At 53.6% G+C, this 17838-nt stretch overlaps 1 long non-coding RNA gene across 1 annotated transcript; it reads right to left on the bottom strand.

Moving 5' to 3' along the window:
- Positions 1-10571: 10571 nt before the first annotated feature.
- On the bottom strand, positions 10572-14850 carry LOC117019808 (uncharacterized). The gene is made up of 4 exons (XR_004422568.1): positions 14722-14850; positions 11993-12333; positions 11794-11853; positions 10572-11687 (listed from the first exon to the last, which is right to left on the bottom strand). It is a non-coding gene; the product is annotated as an uncharacterized LOC117019808 (long non-coding RNA).
- Between the last annotated feature and the right edge of the window lie 2988 nt (positions 14851-17838).

Here is a 17838-nt window from a genome sequence, read left to right as displayed (position 1 = left end):
TGTGTTTTCAGCAGGTAGGCAGAGTCTGGGGGCACCAGCAGACCCGAGAAGCCACGGAGGGCAGTGTCTGCAGGCCTACTGTGTGCCAGGCACTGCACTCTGAGCTTCCTTTCACATAGGAGCCATTCACTTCAGGAGCCTTGGGCAAGGCCCATGTTTCCTGTGAGGAGCTGAAGCACAGAGAGGTTCAGCCACCTGCCCAGCGTTGTACAGTAAGCAGCCGAGTCAGGAGCGCGTCTCGGTCGGGGGAGCCCAGAGCTCAGGCTCGTCCAGGCAGTGTCAGTGCAGCAGGGGTGCTTGAGGCTCTCCCTGTGCCCTAATCCTCACGGCTTGGACATCATCACTTAGGGAGACGTGTGAAAAGAGACTAATGAGCACCCGGGAGCCTTCATTCCCTTCTCGTCGGGATGGGTGATGTCAGCAAAACTTCTTGCTTGGAAATATATTGTTTTGAACTTGGCAACCTGTAAGCTGGGTTGCCATGGTTACCAGAGAGCCCTAGGGAATGATGAACACAAAGGGTGGGCTTGAAACACAGTCAAGCCCGTCGCCTCCAGCCTCACCCTGAGCTGGTGACAGATCCTCCTGTGCCCAGGGAACCCCACACACAGTCTCCACACACGGCCAGGCAGACAAAGCACCCCAGCGATTTCGGTGTGGAGTGACTCCTGGTATTTATCGGGCACTTCATGAGGGTTACCTATTTAATCCTCCCCAAACCCTGCATGATACATGCTACTACGTTCCCATTTCACAGGGGAAGCCAGACACGCAGCGAATTTCAAAGACATGCTCAGCGTCACACAGCTGGCAAATGGCAGTCTGGGCCCAGAGCCAGTGCACGTATGTAGCCCAGCCCTGCGAGAGCCACAGCTCACGACAAGTCACAACAAACATCATCTGCGGGCATCTAGATGGGACCAGAAGGGCCTGGGTTCCTGGAAGGGCCACAGAGGCTGGGGACGAGGACGACAGGTGTCACTGCACGGCTGTCGTGAAGCAAGCAGGCACCTGGAGGTGATACGGACACGAGTCCTCCTTCCCACGTTCCCAGGCATCTGGCAGTTATGCCTTCAGGTGGCAGAGCCCCGAGCACGGTGCCAGGGTTCTAAGGGTCACCTGTTGGATTCGCCTTCGTTATTTAATGCCAAGATCCTCGGGCAGACCCACATCCCGATGCCTACGGGGTCCTGAGCTGGAGTGGGATGGGGGCTGAGCCGATGGGGGCACCCAGCTTCCTGTAGCCGGCAGCAGACCTCTCCACGCAGCAGTCACTCAGAGTTGCCAGATCTGATGATTTCAGAAGCTGAGGATCTGGGTGGTTCTGTGAATCTCCTGATTATAAAATGTTACAATCTTTTTTTTAAAAAAATGGAAGCTCTGCAGGCAAAATGAAACCGTGCTGTGGGCCCGACTCGAGCTGTGCTCGAACCGCACTGGTGTTTGAACACTGTGCTGGCTGAGCCCTGGTGGAGGCCTCTGGCTGAGCCGGGCTGGGCACCGGCCACACCGTGCCCAGTGGCCCTCCCTTTCTCAGGCCGCAGTCTGGCGTTTTACATTCTGTGAACCACCGTGATCGATTAGTGCATCTTGAAATCATTTAGCTGATGGCGACCAGCACTTAAAAATGATACAAAACAGAACACTTTGGAAAATATCAAAGCACTTTGTATGTAACAGAGGCAGGATTGAGTTGTAGAACATGTGTTGGTATTACCCGTACTGTGAGGCGTATGATAGAACGGCCCAAAAGTTTAAGGATTCACTTTTCAGGGGAGATTACCCAGCTTAGGGCCAGAGGAGCTGTGCACGTTGCACTTGTGTGACCCCGGTGACAGTGCGTGTCAGTCACCGTCGCATAGGCTGAGGAGCCTGAGCTCTGTCCCTGCCTCGCTGTGTGGCCTTGAGGACAGCACCAGACCTCTCTGTGCGCATTCCCTCATCTGTAAAAGAGGGTGAGGCTTCAAGGACTCAGTGCTTGGAAAGTACTCAGAACAGGGCCTGGCACATGGCAGTGTCATGGCTGTGACTTGCTGCGGCATCTGTGCCATCCTGCCTCCAGACGCATTTACTGTGGAGTCTGAGACAGGGCGTCCTCCTCCTCCCTTCTTATGAGTGACAGGAGCTCCTCAGTTACAGGGACCTGCTTCGGCGTTTATCCTGAGTCGTCTGGTTTGTCAGCAGTACGGCCCAGAGAGGGGCGGTGAATTGTGATGGACTTCCGTGGACGGCTGAGAACACCCTCCAGGGCCTCGTCATCACTGTGGGATCGTGGGGGTTCTAGGTCCCCACATCCGGCTCAGCTGAGGCTTTATGAATCCCTGCAGCCCGCCCTGCATTCCCCCAGGCAGCCCTCCTCACACGCCCAACACCGTGAGGACGCCCCATTCTGCCATGTGGAGGTGGGGACACACGTGTGCACGAAGGCCCAGTGACGTGACCGAGGTCCTGCAAGGGGGGGGCATGAGGTGCGGGTGGGTGCCTGGGGCCCTGGGATGACGGGCAGGAGAGAAGGCCACTTGTGGCCCCAGTGGCCAAAATCTCAGTCTGGAGCCAGGTTCTGGGGTGTCCGTTCTGGTGGGCAGCGGGGAACCCTCCGGGGCTGTGTTTCTGCTGCATCCTAATGCGTTAGGTAATGCGAGTGCCAGCTCGGTGAATACAGCACCTCCTTATTTGATCAAGTCTGGTTTCCCTGGATTTGGTTAAGCAGCCTCCCCATTCCTCAAAGATAAGTTTCCCAAGTTACTGTTGGAAATTCAAACACTATTTTCTCTTTAGCTGGGAAGTAACCACAGAGAGACAGTTTTACATAAGGTTGTCACTAAACCACTCAGTTACCTTAATTTTCTCACTTCCTCAACTGAATTTCAAAAGTCATGATCTCCAAGGAGCTGAGCAGTGACAGGGAGCTGTACTCACCGCGACAACCATAACAATGACGACTGTGTTCCGAGCGCGCTCCGTGTGTCGGGCTGGGGCTCTGCCGGCTGCGTCCCCTTCGGTCTGCACAGTGACCCTGAGTGGGGGTGGTTTCCATTTTACACAGGAGGAAACTAGGCTCCCGCGCTGGGGCTTCTTACTGAAGCTGACGGGCAGTAAGCGGTGAAGACGGGAGCTGGACACAGGGCCACCTGACTCCTGCTCTCGGGTGCGGGGAGGACGCGCGCTCCGCTGGCATTCGGGACACCGCAGTTCAGGCTCCGCCTCTTGGCTTTGGACACACTGCTTCCCTTTTTTCACATCTCCATGTGAGCGCTCCTCAGCCCCATCTTCCCTTCATCTGTCTCCTTCTAGCTGAAAAAGATGAGAGGAAAAAGTTCAACACCCTGCCCCCAATCCAGGGGGGGCAAATAGTTGTCACTCGATGGCCGGGTGGTGCCACCCGGGACCAGTAGACGAGAATGCCGGGCGCTGGCAATGGGGGTGTCGCCTGCCGTGAGCACAGGAAGGGCTGTGATGACGAGGCCACTGCACATGTGACACCCCTGCTCCAGTCTGTTCACACAAACCCACATTTTCTTCAGAAGCACAAACAAACGACGTAAACGCATATGTGTGTGTAGTGTGCACATATGGTAGTTTTGCCTGCCTGGGACTTCTCCTCCTCCTCTGGGAAAACAACACAACCGCAACCCCCACAACAAAACAAATGAGGGAGGACCATAACAATGTAAAGCACACACACGTGAGTGCACCCCCCCCCTCTGGCTCTCCTTGGGGAGCTGTCCCTTTCCCGCCATCAGGCTGTAACCCCCCACTCCCCCACCCCAGTAACAGACCCAAGACCAGGTCTGTCCAATCAGAGATCAGAGCATCCCACCTTAGCCACCGTGATTGGTTCAGGGATGTGCACCTCACTCAGAGCAGGCCAATGAGACTCAAGCCTGAAGGCTCCTGCCCCCTGGCAGGGCTCACCTGATAGGCTGCAAGACCGGAGATGGTGGTGGCCCTCTTTGTCCTGGGTTGGGGAGCTCTTGGTGCTGAATGGAGCCAATGAGAGAAAAGCAGAGTTAGGATGGAGGGAACCGTGTCCCAAGGAGGTCGCTTCAGCCCCTGATCCTGGCTCAGCTCGTCCAGAGCATATCTGGTCTGAATTCGTCCAGAGCGAGCTCTACCACGGGAAGTCCCGACCCACCAGCCATCTGTTTTGCTTAAGAGCCAGTTCGACTCGTGTTTCTGGCCTAATGCCTGTGTCCCCTCGCCTGTCCCCCAATGAGATGCATTAGGAGTTGGGGCCTTTGGGAGCTGAGGAGCACCCTGTGATACAGGGGACCCCACGGAGGCCCCCTGTTCTCCTTCCTACATGTGCGCGCCCAGAGAGGAGCTGCAGCCTCCAACCAGAAGCTGGCCGTGCTGACACCTGATCTCGGACACTCAGAAACACACAGGTCCCCCGGTCTGGGGCACTTGTCACAGCAGCCTGCACGGGCTGAGACGCTCCATCACGCACATCCACATTCACCTGCCATCCTTCCCCATGTTCCAGGCTCTTTGTAGCAAAGGACTCGCCATCCTCGGCCCACTGTGGCCTTTCTTCTCACAGCAAGGCCCAGTGTATCTGTTGAGACCTTACGCGTGTCCATCAGTCAGTGGACAAGCCCATACTTTTTAGCGTGGCGTACACAGTGTGGCATTCTCTGGCCTCTGCGTGTTGACAGCAGCCAGCACGCTCAGCCAGCCACCATCCTGCGCACGTCACCTGCATTAACTCATCTAACGGCACGACCAGCCTCAGGGTGCTGGGCTCACCACCGGTTTACTAGTGGGGCCACAGAGGCACCGAATGGGTGAGCAGCTTCCTGGGTCAGACACTCCTGACCCAGCGCCGAGCTCTTAGCCTCAGGCCGCACCGGCCTCCTCACCTGCCCCCACCGCCAGGACGTGCTCTCGCACCTTTCTGCTTTTTACTTCTCCCCTCCGTGCTATAAAGGGTTAAGAGAATTTGCAACTCTTTCGTGGAGCAGAAAAGGCCAAAGCGCAGATGATGATAATTGGGCTTGTTTTGTGGGGAGGAAATGCCTGTCTTGGTGTCAGGACACCATGTAGAAACGTGTTTTATGCCACATAAATTAGTCTGTGTGCTCACCCCACGCTGATGGCGGCCTGGGCATCAGCTTGGCCTGGGGGTGGTTCGTTTGCAGCCGCCGGCTGCATCCGCCTTTGTGTCTCCCCAGGGCAGACTGCACAGCAGTGGGTGAGCCTCGTCCACACTTGCAGAGGGGTGAGCCAGGGTGGGTCAGGCTGCCCTGAAATTAGGAGGCAGAGGCTCAGACACGTGTTTCTGGGACCCTGTGAAACTCGATTCCGAGAATCTCAGTAACAGCTGAGTCATGGACGCTTAGAATCCCGGGGTCCTAGAATCGCCCTTCTTAGAATCCTGGAAATACAGATGCAGCCCACACAGTGCCGCGTCTCAGCGAGGTGGCAGCCCCCATTTCCACGGCTGGGCCTGTTCCCCTCCTTCCGCCAGCCCCCACCCCCTCTGTGTGTGGCTGGTTCATGTCATTTGTGTCTCAGCTGAGTCACTGTGTCCATCTTTGCTGACATGGGCCCCTGGGAGGTGAGAGCTGAGCCCCCAGCTTCTCTCATCGTGGTCCTCTCACTGACCCGCCTCCGTGCTCCCACTCTCCCCCCACGGTTTGCAAGGTCTTTAATGAGGGGCATCCATGCTACAGCGTGTGTCAATGCTGCATTTCCTTTTATTGCCAAATAATATTCCATTGTATGACTGTATCTAATTTTATTTATCCTTCAGTCGGTTGATGGACGTTTTGGCTGTTTCTGTCTTTCGGCTGTTATGAGCAATGCTGCTTTGACCATTCGTGTACAAGTGTCTGTGTGGACTCGTGTTTCCAGGTCTCTTGGGTCTGTGCTGAGGAGTGGGATTGCTGAGCGAATGGTAATTCTGTGTTTACCGTTTGGAGGAATCCCCAGACTGTTTCCACAGCAGTTGCACCATGTGACAGCCCCACCAGCCATGTGTGTGGGTTCCATGCTCTCTGCATCCTTGCAAACGCTTGTTATTGTCCATCTTTTTTATTACGGTCCCCTTCGTGTATGAAGTGTTGTTTTTGAATGGCATTCCTGCAGTGACTAGTGACTTTATGCATCTTTTCATCGGCTTGTTGGACATTTGTGTATCTTCTTTGGGGAAGGAAAGAGCTATTCAGCACTTTGCCCCATTTTTAATTGGATCACAGGTGTTTTTAGTGAGTTGTAAGAATACTTTACATGCTCTGGATGTAAGTTCCTTATCAGATACATTATCTTCAACTACTTTCTCCCACTCTGTGATCTATCTTTCCACCTTTTTATTTTTCATTTAAGTCTAGTTGACATACAATATTATGTTAGTTTCAGGTGTGCAATGTAGTGATTGGGCACGCACGTACCTTACAGTGTGACCCCCCACGTCACCACCTGTCACCACGCAGTTATCACAGTATAGACTGTGACCCCCTTCACGTTCTTGACAGCACCCTTTGCAGCACAAAGTTTTTAAATTTAATGTAGGCCAATTTATCTTTTTTTTTTAATCACTGATTATTGTCATAGCTAAGAAAACATTGTCTAAAAAGTCATAAAGCATGAAGATTTACTTCTGTGTTTTTGTTGAAGAGCTTTACAATTTTAGGTCTTTTTTATGTCATGTTACTTTTTTTTTTTTGGTCATGTTACTTTTTAAAGAATTAAATTAAAAAAAATTTTCCCCAGCTTTATTAAGGAATAATAAACAAATAAAATTATATATATTTAAGTTGTATAATGTGCTGTTTTGATACATGTATACACTGTGGAATGACTACCACAATTAAGCTAATTAACATCTGTCACCTCACAGAATTTTTTTGTGGTGAGAGCACTTAAGATTTAACTCTCAGCAAATTTCAAATATATGATCAGCCTTATTAACTGTCGTCACCACGCCGCACATTAGCTCTCTAGGACTGAATAATTTTGCATAATTGAACCTTTGTAAACTCTGACCAACATCCCTGCCTGTCCCCCACCTCCCGGACCCGGCTGCCACCAGGAGGCAGGTTGGGCAGGTGCAATGCTTGGGACCACGGCAGCACCGCCCGCAGGCTCTGGGGAGCCGGTGTGCGGAAAGCCCTGCTTGGGAGGTCAGGCTGCGGAGAAGTGGGTTCCGTGGCCTCTGGCGTGGCCCTCTGGCCAGGCTTCCCTTTACGTGAGATGAATGATGCGCCTTGATTGGATTTTGAGGTTGTTTGCAGCTGAAGTCATTCGCATAGACCCATCCACCTGTCAGCGTGGATCACAAGCAGACCAAAATCCAAATTTTGTTTTGTTTCCTGAAATTGAGGTTTGGTTAGTGCCAGGGCTTTCTGTAGGTTTGAGTTCGTGAAGCCAGCCAGCTCTCCAGCTCCCATTTATTTGGTCACAGGTGTATGGCCTTGGTCACCTGCCCCAGGTGACGAGAGTTTTCCAGACTCTGGGCATCTCCTGTAAACGGGTGAGTCTTCCCCATGGAAGCCGAAAAAGCAGGGGTTAACTTTCTTTTCCAATTAGCTCTGCATTTTCTATAAAGATATAATCCTTTATTAAGTTAATGAGGCATAATCATTATTAATTGCTAATTATTCATAGTTGCTTGGTCTATTTAAAAGAAATGATGCCATTTAGAGCAAGATTTAAAGATATGCAAATATCAAACGCTTCCTTCAAATATTCAGCTATTTCAAACATTCCTTGAATATTCAGCTGGGGTACCAAGCAAGCACAGTGACGTTTTTGTCAGGAACGTACTAATTTTGCTCCAAATTCCATGACACGGGAGGTCAGCGTGCCCCCCACGTGTCCTTGACCACCTTCCTTACCTTCCGAGTGGCGGTTCCCCCATCTGTGCAATGGGGGCTGTTCGCGCAGAGCTGAGCATGTTGAAAAAGCCAAGAAAAGTGCATCAGGAAAAGTTACCCTTGTTTCTCAGGCTCAGTGCGGGCACCGAACACCCTAACATAGAAACGTCAAACACTCGGCAGGGGCTCCCGCACTCCTGGTCTCCGTGGGTCGTGACGCTCTGGATACCAGTAACCCGTTCCGTTTTGGAGACCGTCTTACATTTAACAATGCATTGTTTTCTGATTATGGAACCATGTTTACTCGTAGAAAACCTAAGGGATTTTAGGAGCATATAAAAATAAAACAAAAATCTTCCATAAAGCCACCCACTAAAGATTTCACCTGTACGTATTGTGCTTCTCTCTTCACTCTCTCTCTGTGTAAAAATATTGGAGTCATCTTATATACATATTTTTCTACCTAACTTTTTTCAATATGTTATAAAAGTTCTTCTCCCTGCGGGTGTTTTACCTTCCATGTTTAACAACAGAAACATTTCAGACTTTGGAGTAGGGTCACTTGGGGCCGAGAATTCACAGCTTTGTCGTGTCTTAGGTATTTGTCCCTGGGAGAGCCTCCGTCTTCTCTCGTAGGGTGAGTGTGGGGTGTAAATGAAATAAGGCCGTTGGGCCACTGGGCACAGTGCCTGAAACGTCGTGGTCGGTGCCTGTGAATGGTGGTGGCTCTTAGGGACACGGATGGTCGGCTCGGTTGTGCTGCCGTGAGCGGCAGCTCTGGATGCAGTGACGTGACCGATGGGAGGTGGACGCCACTCTCCTGGGTAGCGGTCTTCATCTGCTGCTCCTTTCTGCCGCACACACCTTTCCCCGACTGCTAAGCCAGGGAAGAGAACTGGAAGATCTCACCCTTGCAGTTAAACGCTTTGATCCATCTGCTCACAGCCAATTGGCCAGAACTCACTGTGTGACCCCAACTTCAGGCTCTCTCAGGTACCTGGAGGAGGATACCCAGTGCAGCTCCACGGACTCGCCATTACAGGCCTGTCTGCTGTCCTGAAGTCAGTGCACGTGTGTGATGCATCCTCAGCCCTGACCTGATGTCCCGTCAGCCCGAAGCCAGGCTCCCTGTGTCCCCACGCCAGCGCTCTCTGCGTCTGAGTCACTGACCTGCAGCTTTGAGCAAATGGCCGGGCTGACCCCAGTGCAGCATTTCATCAGTGCCCTGTCATGTCACCACCCTGATCTACCGCTCGTCCGAGGGCCATCGGTCCGGAAAGGGACAGTGTCAGGCCCCGGTGTGGCTTCTGGGGGTCACTCAGTGGGCCGCTGAGCCGAGGGGTCGCCGGACCACCTGCAGGAAGGGGTGCTTTTTGGTGTCTGTTCCCTCTTCCTTCTTCCCAATGAATCTCACCCTCTCCTGTTCCCAGACCCTGGCAGAGGGTACGAGGGGAGAAGGTGTTAAGGGCCAGAAAATCACGGGCGTGCATTGTGGCTTTGCCCTCTACTGGCTCTGTGTCCTGGGGCAAGTGGCGTCCCACCTCTGGGCCCTCATCTTTTCATCCATGGGATGGGAACAGGATGAGCACTCTGACTACTGTCATTCTGTGGTTCTGCACCTCCATGTCCGAGCCAGGCCCAGAGCTGCACCCCAGCTGGACTCGGACGCTGGTGTTGGGGTGGTTGGCCGGGGAGCAGGAGAGCCTCGCAGAGCCAGGGAGAGGCTTTTTCATGGAGCATCACGTTTTCTGCTTGAAACGGGAGCTGAGAAATAGTGGGGGGACAACGCGGGGTGAGCAGAGGCTGCGTTACAGGCTCCCAAATCACTCAGTGAAACCCCACTATCCCTCGGGGGGGCATGACACCACACCACCTGCTGTCTGACGCTGGCTGTTTCCACATCTCTAAGATCTGTCTGTGTTTGTAAAAGCACTTCCTTCTCTTTGGATGTAAGAGGAAGCCGAGGCTCGTGGGAAGGGAGGCGAGGCCCACGGTCCCCTCTCCGGGGGGGTGGCAGGCGAGCAGAGGCAGCTCAGGGTCTGAGATGAGCAGTGGCCACTGGTCCCTGTGCCGCCCTCTGTGGAGCAGAGCAAGTTTTGTTCACTGCCTCTGGGCTGCACTGTGTCCCTGGCCTCTGGGGGCCGACCCCTCCGTGGGACGGACTGATTGTCATACCCACAGCCACACTCTGCAGAGAGTTTCATCTCATTAGTCAAATTAAATCTCACTTCTGAACCTGGACTATCTGTCTGATAGACTTCAAGTAAATTATCATTTTATTTATAGCTCCCCGTCTTCCAGAAACTTAAGTGGCAATATGTTATCTGGCTCATAAAAAAATAAAAATAAAATAAAATAAAATGACACCTCGAGCAGGGCTGTGACTAATTAGGGAGACTTCCAAACGGCTGCTAATTTGAGACGCTGAAATAAAATGTGTGCCAGCCGCAGCCCGCAGCCGCCCGAGCTCCAGGGGACCAGGCTCGCGCAGCTGCAGGCTCAGGTTTCACATTAAGTCAGACAATTATCTGACGGGCTGAGCTCGCTCGCAAAGTGCCATTATAATAAAATCCTTCAACTGCCTTGTGGGGGCCAAGACACCCACCGGGGAAGGTTGGTTGACGTCAGGGGTTCTGCCCGGGCACTAGGTGTTACCTGCACTCAGGTGAGGCAGGTGTGTATTGCAGAGGCTGCAATGGAGGCCTCGAGTTTGGGGGCCGGGCTTAGCAGGAGCACGCAGGCAAGGTCTGCATTTGTGGGAACCCACATTGTTTACTTTTTGCCCGCCAGAATTGTTAATTTTTATTTGAAATAATTTTAGATTTGCAGGATACAACAGAGCGTTAGAGTCCCCAGGTACCCGTCACCCAGCTTCCCGGGATGTGAGCCTCCCACGTAGCCACTGTTTATTTTTGTGCCTGGCATTCTGCAGGTGCCAAGGACATGGAAGCCGTCTGTGTCCTCAGGGAGCACAGTTCGGTTACACGAGTGGCCGTGATGCCCAGACGCTCTCAGACGCCGTGGAATTCGGCATCCATGGCTGACGACCAGTGGCCACTGCAGCAAACACTTGCCGTCGGCCACATGCGTGGCCCCGCGTGAGATGCACCCCTACTTGGGGCCAGGAGAGAAGGGAAGGCGCTGCGGGCGAATGGGGTGTGTGTGTGTGTGTGTGTGTGTGTGTGTGTGTGAGGACACGGCACCTAGAATCGGGAAGTGTGTGACAAGCCACCCTGCATGACACTGCAGAATGGGGTGACACCCTGCGGAGAATGGGTGGCGCAGGGAGTGAATGAATGATGGAGTGTGCATTTGTTCATCTGGACGCCGGCAGGCACGTCCTGACAACTCTGCGCGCCCCCGCCCGCTCCCCCCGCAACCCGACCTGTCCCCCCGGGTGTCTTCTCCATGTGGCAGCCAGACGGGCCTGTTGACAGCGTCAGTTGGGTCATGTCTCCTGTGTGTTCAGGACCCTCCTCGGCCTCCGAAAAGAAATCAAAATTCTCAGCAAGGAATGTGAGATCAAGAGGAGCCAAATGGACGTGTCAGCAGTAAAAACATGCAAAGGGTGAGATGAAGACCCAGGAGATGGGGAGGGTGGTGACCGTCAAGCAGGGATTATGCAATCGGAGCCTCTGGGAGCGCACGATAGAAGCAGGTGGGCAAAGCCTCAGGAACCTGCCGACTAACAGGTTCTGACTGTTGGGTCACAAGTCCCAGAGGACAGCGAAAAGGGCGGGGGTGAAAAACTACTTAACAAATGGCTGAAAATTCCACAAATGGACAGAATCCATAAATCTAAAGGTTCATGAAGCTGAGTGAACAAGACACCACCACCTTGAAAATGGCCAGAGTGAAATTCCACGTTACCTGCAGGGAAAACGAGGAGAACAACAGCAGATTTTAAAAACGAGAACCCATGAGGGACAGAAGGAAGAGGTTGAAGCATTGAAAGTAAAGAATTGGGAACCCATACATTATTCTACTTCAGCTTCACGTGTACAGTGCAGTGGACACTCCCTGTGAGGTGACCTCCCTGATGTGTAAAAAAGAAAAAAAATACAAAAATTAGGAAACCAGAATTTTGCATTCAGAGAAAATCTCCATCAGGAATGAAGGACAATCAAGACACATTCAGATGAAGGGAAACTTAGGAGAATGAGAGATGGACTTACCCTGAATGGCTGAAGGGAGTTCTCTGTGCAGAAAGGAAATGAGACGCAAAGGAGACTTGGAGCGTCAGGAGGGTTTAACCACGCAGGCTGTTCTGGGAACTCTGCTGCTCTGTTCTGGAACTCGCGTGTACTCGCCGGCTTCTCCTGGACCCTCAGACATGACTCACGTGGCCCTCCTCCGACCCCCCTCACCCCCCGCCAGCTGTTACAGCACCTGGTGTCCCCCCGCCCGCCTGCCCGCCCTCCCGCAGCACCTTTTCCCTGGAGGCAGAGTGTGAACCGATAGGAAGTGAGAGCTGGGGTGGACGAGACGTGTGGACGGAGGCAGGCAGGGCTCCACGCTATTGGCATAAAGGAGAAAGCTGGCTTGTGTGTGCATCTTACACGGCCATCTGCTTTACATGCATAAAATGTCTCTGGAAGACTTCCCAAGACTCTGATAACACTTGTTTAATTCCAGGAATGAGTTTAACTCTGAGAAAGGAGCCTGGGCTCTAAGCAAATACTGAGGGAGGAAGCTGGCGTGGTAGTGGTTTGGTTTCTGTTCCTCCAACACGACTGAGACCAGGACGCAGACGCAGGTGGTTTATTTGGAAGCACAATGAGGGCGAGGAGGTGAGACCGGAGGGAGGAGGGCCGTCCGGGTGCACTCCTGGGCTGAGCCTGTGGGCTCCCTCTGAGAAAGCCCCAGGGAGTCATCTGTCGGGGCCTGAGGAGGTCGGGCCGCTGGCTGTTTACACCCCGTGTTCGCACACGAGCGTGCATCCAGCTCAACCACCTGCGTCCAGGTGGGCTGAGGGGACCAGGAAACACACTGGTCACGATTTGAACTCGGGTAGTGTTCATTGGAAATACGTGGCGTATTTCTCCTACGTGACCTAAGCCTTGCAGCTAGAGCCGCTCACAGCAGGTGGGTCCAGGGACCCAGTACAATGAATGTCCCTTTCTCCAGCGGGCGGCTTTGTCTCTCACCGCCAAGCTCAGAAATGCTGGGTCCCTGCCACCTCGGCGAGGGCCACTGCGTGCTCCCCAGGTCTGAGCATTAGTTCGTGAACCGCAGCGTCTCCCTGCTCGCCAAGCACTGTTAGTCTTAATTAACCAGTTTGCAGGCAGCGTTTCGGCCTGTCAGGTAGTGAAATGAAATAATGAGCACGGCCAGAAGGGCAGGGAGGCCACGGTCAGCTCTCTGGGGCACCGCGCTTCGTTGCCGCTTGCTCTCAGGGTTAAGCTACCGAGGGTTTTTAGTTTGTTTTTGGCCACTTTCCTCCTCATTGTGCCTTCACGCCAGGGGAGCCATGTCAGGGTGTTAAGGAGGAAGATGCCTCCGTGTCCCCCTCGATGTACTTTACAATCACACCCAGTTAGGGTGCTGCCCTGACGCTCCTGTGCGCAGGCGAGTGCGTCATGCCCACCTCATCCTGTACCGCCTCTGAGGAGTTTCTCTGTTAGAAAACAAAATGTGAAAAACCCTATTCCTCCATTTCCAGCTGTGTATTTGGACTTTGACATCCTCCCATTTTGGTGACGAGTCAACGGGAAGTGTGAGGGAAGTGTGGTTACCTAGACTTGGGGGGCTCTTCTCTCGGTTCATAGTGTGGGCAGACCCCCCCTGTTAAAATCCCCAAGTTCTGTCCTGCGTGGTCTGGCCTTCCCGACTTTGCAGCTGGACTCGCGGCAGGTGCTCACCACCTGCGGCCCCGTCCGCGCCCCTCGGACACCTGGCCCCTGTGCACGAGCGTGTGTTCCTGGTCCCTCTGAGCCACGCTGAGACCGGCTGCCCTTCCATCAAGAGCATCAGTGAAGGCGCCTGTGGGTGGGGAGTAAGCGTGAGATGCCCCCCTTCCTGTGGTCCTCAGAGCACCAACCACGGGGGCCGAGGGCTCTGCCAAGTCGACATGGCCTCGGCTGGCCGGGCACAGCTCGGCTTGGCCTCTGAGCGTCCCGTGGGCACGTGGCCAGAGCTGCCTGTGCTCCGTGTGAAGGGGTGACCTGGGGGACACTTTGTCCCCTTCCTGGGACTGTATCGGGAAGCACCTGTCGCTGTCACTTTGCTCCAGAGCAGAGTTCCCAGGGGAGGTCCGGCCCCAGCAGCAGTGGCGTCACCTGGGAACTCATTAGAAATGCCAGTTCTCAGGCCGTCCCCGGGCCTTCGGAACCAGGAACTGCCGGCATCCCTGACGCGAGCTGAGAGTCAGCTGCCCCCTGCTCCCTGAGCCCAAAGGGCGTTGGCAGGGGGTGGGTGTGTGCAGCTCAGGTGGTTGGGACTGTTGGTTTCCCAGGGCGGCCCTGACATCTCCTCCATGCAGTGGTCAGACCACAGTTCAGGCCAGAACTCCAAATGCTCGGGGGGACACTCCCGTCCACGTCCCTCCCCTGCTCCTGGGGCTCTTGGTTTGTAGTCACGCCGCCCCCATCTCTGCTCTCTCCCCCTTCTCTTCTCGTCCAAGGCCACTTGTCACTGGGTGGGGGGCCTGCCCGAGCCCTGCCTGATCTCATCACCAGATCTGTAGCCTAATTACAATGGCAATGACCCTTTTCCAAAGACGGTCACTTTCGTAGGTTCCAGGTGGGCACTTTCTCTGGTGTGATGGGGGCGCCATTCAGCCCATGAAGGGAGTTTCCCAGGACTGGTTACCTAGACTTGGGGGGCTCTTCTCTCGGTCCAGGCTATGGAAGTTAAACATCTGCAAGGGTCCCCCCATATTCCTGGTGTGCTGGCGACTGCTTACCTGTGCAGACTTCGCACAGCAGCCTGTGGGGTGGGGAGACAGCTGGCCCCACACTTCCGGACGCGGAGCTTGTCAGCCCCAGAAGCAAGGTCTCTGTGGCCATGGGGGTGGGTGCTCTTCTCTCCAGGAAAACCGTGCCCTCTGAAGGACAGGCGAGCCGGGCACGGGCCAGCCTTTGATGGCAGTGTCGGGGAAGTCACGTGGGTGACCCTCAGCCCTCAGGAGGCCAACCACAGCCGTCCAGATGCCGGCCTCCATTTAGAAGGCGGGTGGCACGGTGGTTAAAACTCAGGTCTCAAAACGTCAGCCCCGCCTCCTAGCGGGGGCCTTGGCGGCTTCCCTGCCACCGTGTTGAGTACTCCCAGGAGGACGGGCGTTGTCCATGAGTCACGTCCCGTTCTTAGCCGTGTGGGCTGCAGGAATAATCAGTGCAGTCTAACCACGGGCTCTTTGCAGTTCGGCTCCGATTCTTATGAGGGCTTTTCCTTCTCACGACCCTGCAGGTTCTCCGCCCTCCCCCCCTGCCCCCGCCCTCAGAAGCACAGCACAAGCCAGTCCTGGGGCGCTGGCATTACCCCCTGGTTTGGCTCAGCTTTCCCAGGCGAAGTATCTTTATGTGACACTGCAGGGATGGGCTCTGAGCTTTTAAAATAATGACTCCATTTTTAAAACTATCCCTGCTCATTATAAGAAGTTCACACAGTGCCAAAGTAGGAAGAAGGAAGTAAAATAAATCACCGAATCTTTATACCTAAAAATAACCGTTGTCAACATGAACTGCATGTCATTCCAGACAGACAGAAAGAGATACTGGACTAAGTAGAGGTACAATAGGTGCTATGTAATAAAAATATAATGTGCTATTTAAATAAGTTATGAAATTTTCCCGCGTTCAACAGAAGAAACAATTTAAATAAAACTGAAGGATTTGCTAAACTATAATTCTTCACCATAACTACTGTTCCTTGTAAGAACTCTCTAACCTTAAGGAAAAAAAAAACTGACAGAAGTAGGAACCAGTATTTTTTTTAACTTCACGGTTTAATTTTGGGCAGTATTGAGTGACTCCTGATGTGAAAGATGAAAACCATTAGCACACGTACGTCCCAACCCTGCTGGTTTCTGTTAACTGCCTTTACTTCTACTTGATCACCGTGGATTCATTCATGCTTTGCTCTGGAACCCTCAAACCCAGACTATTGAGTCTGGAGACTATAATTAAATGACTCCATGCTCATGCGGTCACTTACTGAAGTTTGATCTTTGTTGGATCTTTTGATTATGTCATTCTTTCATTTCTGATTTGTTTCAGAACTAACGCAGGTTTGCCTGTTGCCTATATACTGAGTGACATGAAGGCATGTTCTAGAATTATAGCTCCTTTTCCTCGGACCTCTGTGAACGTGGCTCCCTTTTCCTCCTGACGTTTAAAGCTGTGGGGGGACGTCTGAGCCCCCGACATTCCCTCTCATGTGTGACCTGTGAGTTTCTCGCCTGCCCCATGGCGCTTCGGCAAGGTGTGGGCTCCGTACCTTCTCCCGGAGGAGCACGTGCACCTTCATTTGGAAGGTTCCGTTTTGCCTTCTGATCTCAGGTGGTCTGTCCACTAATTTGTTTGCATTTGTTCCTTTTGTATTTCATGCGTCCTCTGCTGCAGGGTCATCAGTGGTCTTCCCGTGGGATCCCTCTGCCCTCCCCAGCTGCCCCCCACCTGTCCAGACACTTTGATCTCATGGCCTTGTTTCCAGTGATAACAGTGTCAAGACTTCTGTGTTGGTAAACTCTTCTCAGCTCCGTCTGCTTTAGTCTCTGATGCTTCTACGTCACTAATTGTGCAGGATTATCACTGGGTCTCAGTTTCTCGCCCTCGCTCTGTAACCTCCCCCGATATCTTGTTTTTTTGAGAAAACCCTTTTGTCTTTGAATTCCCGACCTCCTGTTCTCATGAGGTGCTTCCCCAGGAAGCGCTTGTGCAGTATTTCTTCCTGCTCTTGGGGGTGTTTTCCTCCAGAAAGGGGTCCTCATCTTCAGCTGCTGTTTCCTGTGTCATCCTTTCTCTCCGTCCCCATAGTAGGTTTGCATTACGGCTGTTTTCTTTCTGTCTTGTTCTTATTCCCAGACTACGGCTGAATTTCCCCTCTTCTCTTTCCAGCCCCGTCTGGTTGCTTCACAAGCCACAGCTGGAAGGCGGAATCTGTGTCCTGGAAGCTTTTGTGTGGCATGGGCCAGGTGGGCGGAGCTCTGAGTCAGAACTGCAGACTGGGTCCTGTTCCTGGGGACACCTTCTGCCTTCCAGTTGTTCCCCAGCTCCAGGTGGCCAAAGGAGCCTCCGTCTTCATTGAAGGTGGCAGCCCCTACTGCTTGCTCCCTTCCCACCCGCCCCTCCCCGCGAGGCTCACAAGCCCGTAACCAGAGGAGGAAAGGAGCTGCCACCTCTGTCCACCCACCCGACTGACCCGGGGACGTTTCGGGAACTGGGCCCATCTGTCACTGCACCAGGACCACGCTGGGCAGTGGGTGGAGATGAGAGCGCAGGGTGAGCTGCCCCAAAGTCTGGTTTTCTTCCTCGGGAAAGCAGTTCAGACAGCGCAGCGTTCTGTGATTCTCCTCCCCGTCGTCTCACTGTTACCATCACTATTGTGACCCAGTAACTTTTGGGGTGTCCCTACCATTGTTTCCTGATTTCATTGGGGTTGAGGGACAGTGATTGTGTGACAGTTCACTTTTCTCACCTTTCCCAGGAAATCTTTTGACAAGGATTTTATGAAGCTAATGGAAGTGAGGGCGGACGTGGCCCTTGACACGAGTGGGCACAGCTTTGGCGCTGCGTTTACAGGCTCCTGCCACTGTGACGCGGACGTGCTTCTCCTCGCTGTGGTTATCCACTCCAGCTCCTTGCACGTCCTGGGGGCCCGCCCCTGGTGCACCCCTTTCCTTCCTGGGAATGGTGAAGGGTGGGTAGAAGCAGGGTCCATTGCCAGCTCCCTGCCCTGGCGGTGACACCCTGGAGGGTTATTAACCGTCTTCGGACTTCCTGTACCTGCTGTTGTGTTCCGGCTCTGTGCGCCTCTGACCCTCACTCAGGTGCTGTCACGGCCGTGGCGCTGTGTGGGCGGA

This window comes from Rhinolophus ferrumequinum (assembly GCF_004115265.2).
Source record: "Rhinolophus ferrumequinum isolate MPI-CBG mRhiFer1 chromosome 15 unlocalized genomic scaffold, mRhiFer1_v1.p scaffold_54_arrow_ctg1_1, whole genome shotgun sequence".
NCBI classification, from domain to species: domain Eukaryota; kingdom Metazoa; phylum Chordata; class Mammalia; order Chiroptera; family Rhinolophidae; genus Rhinolophus; species Rhinolophus ferrumequinum.
The sequence above is the reverse complement of the archived record's forward strand: the minus strand, read 5'-3'. Positions and strand labels throughout refer to the sequence as shown.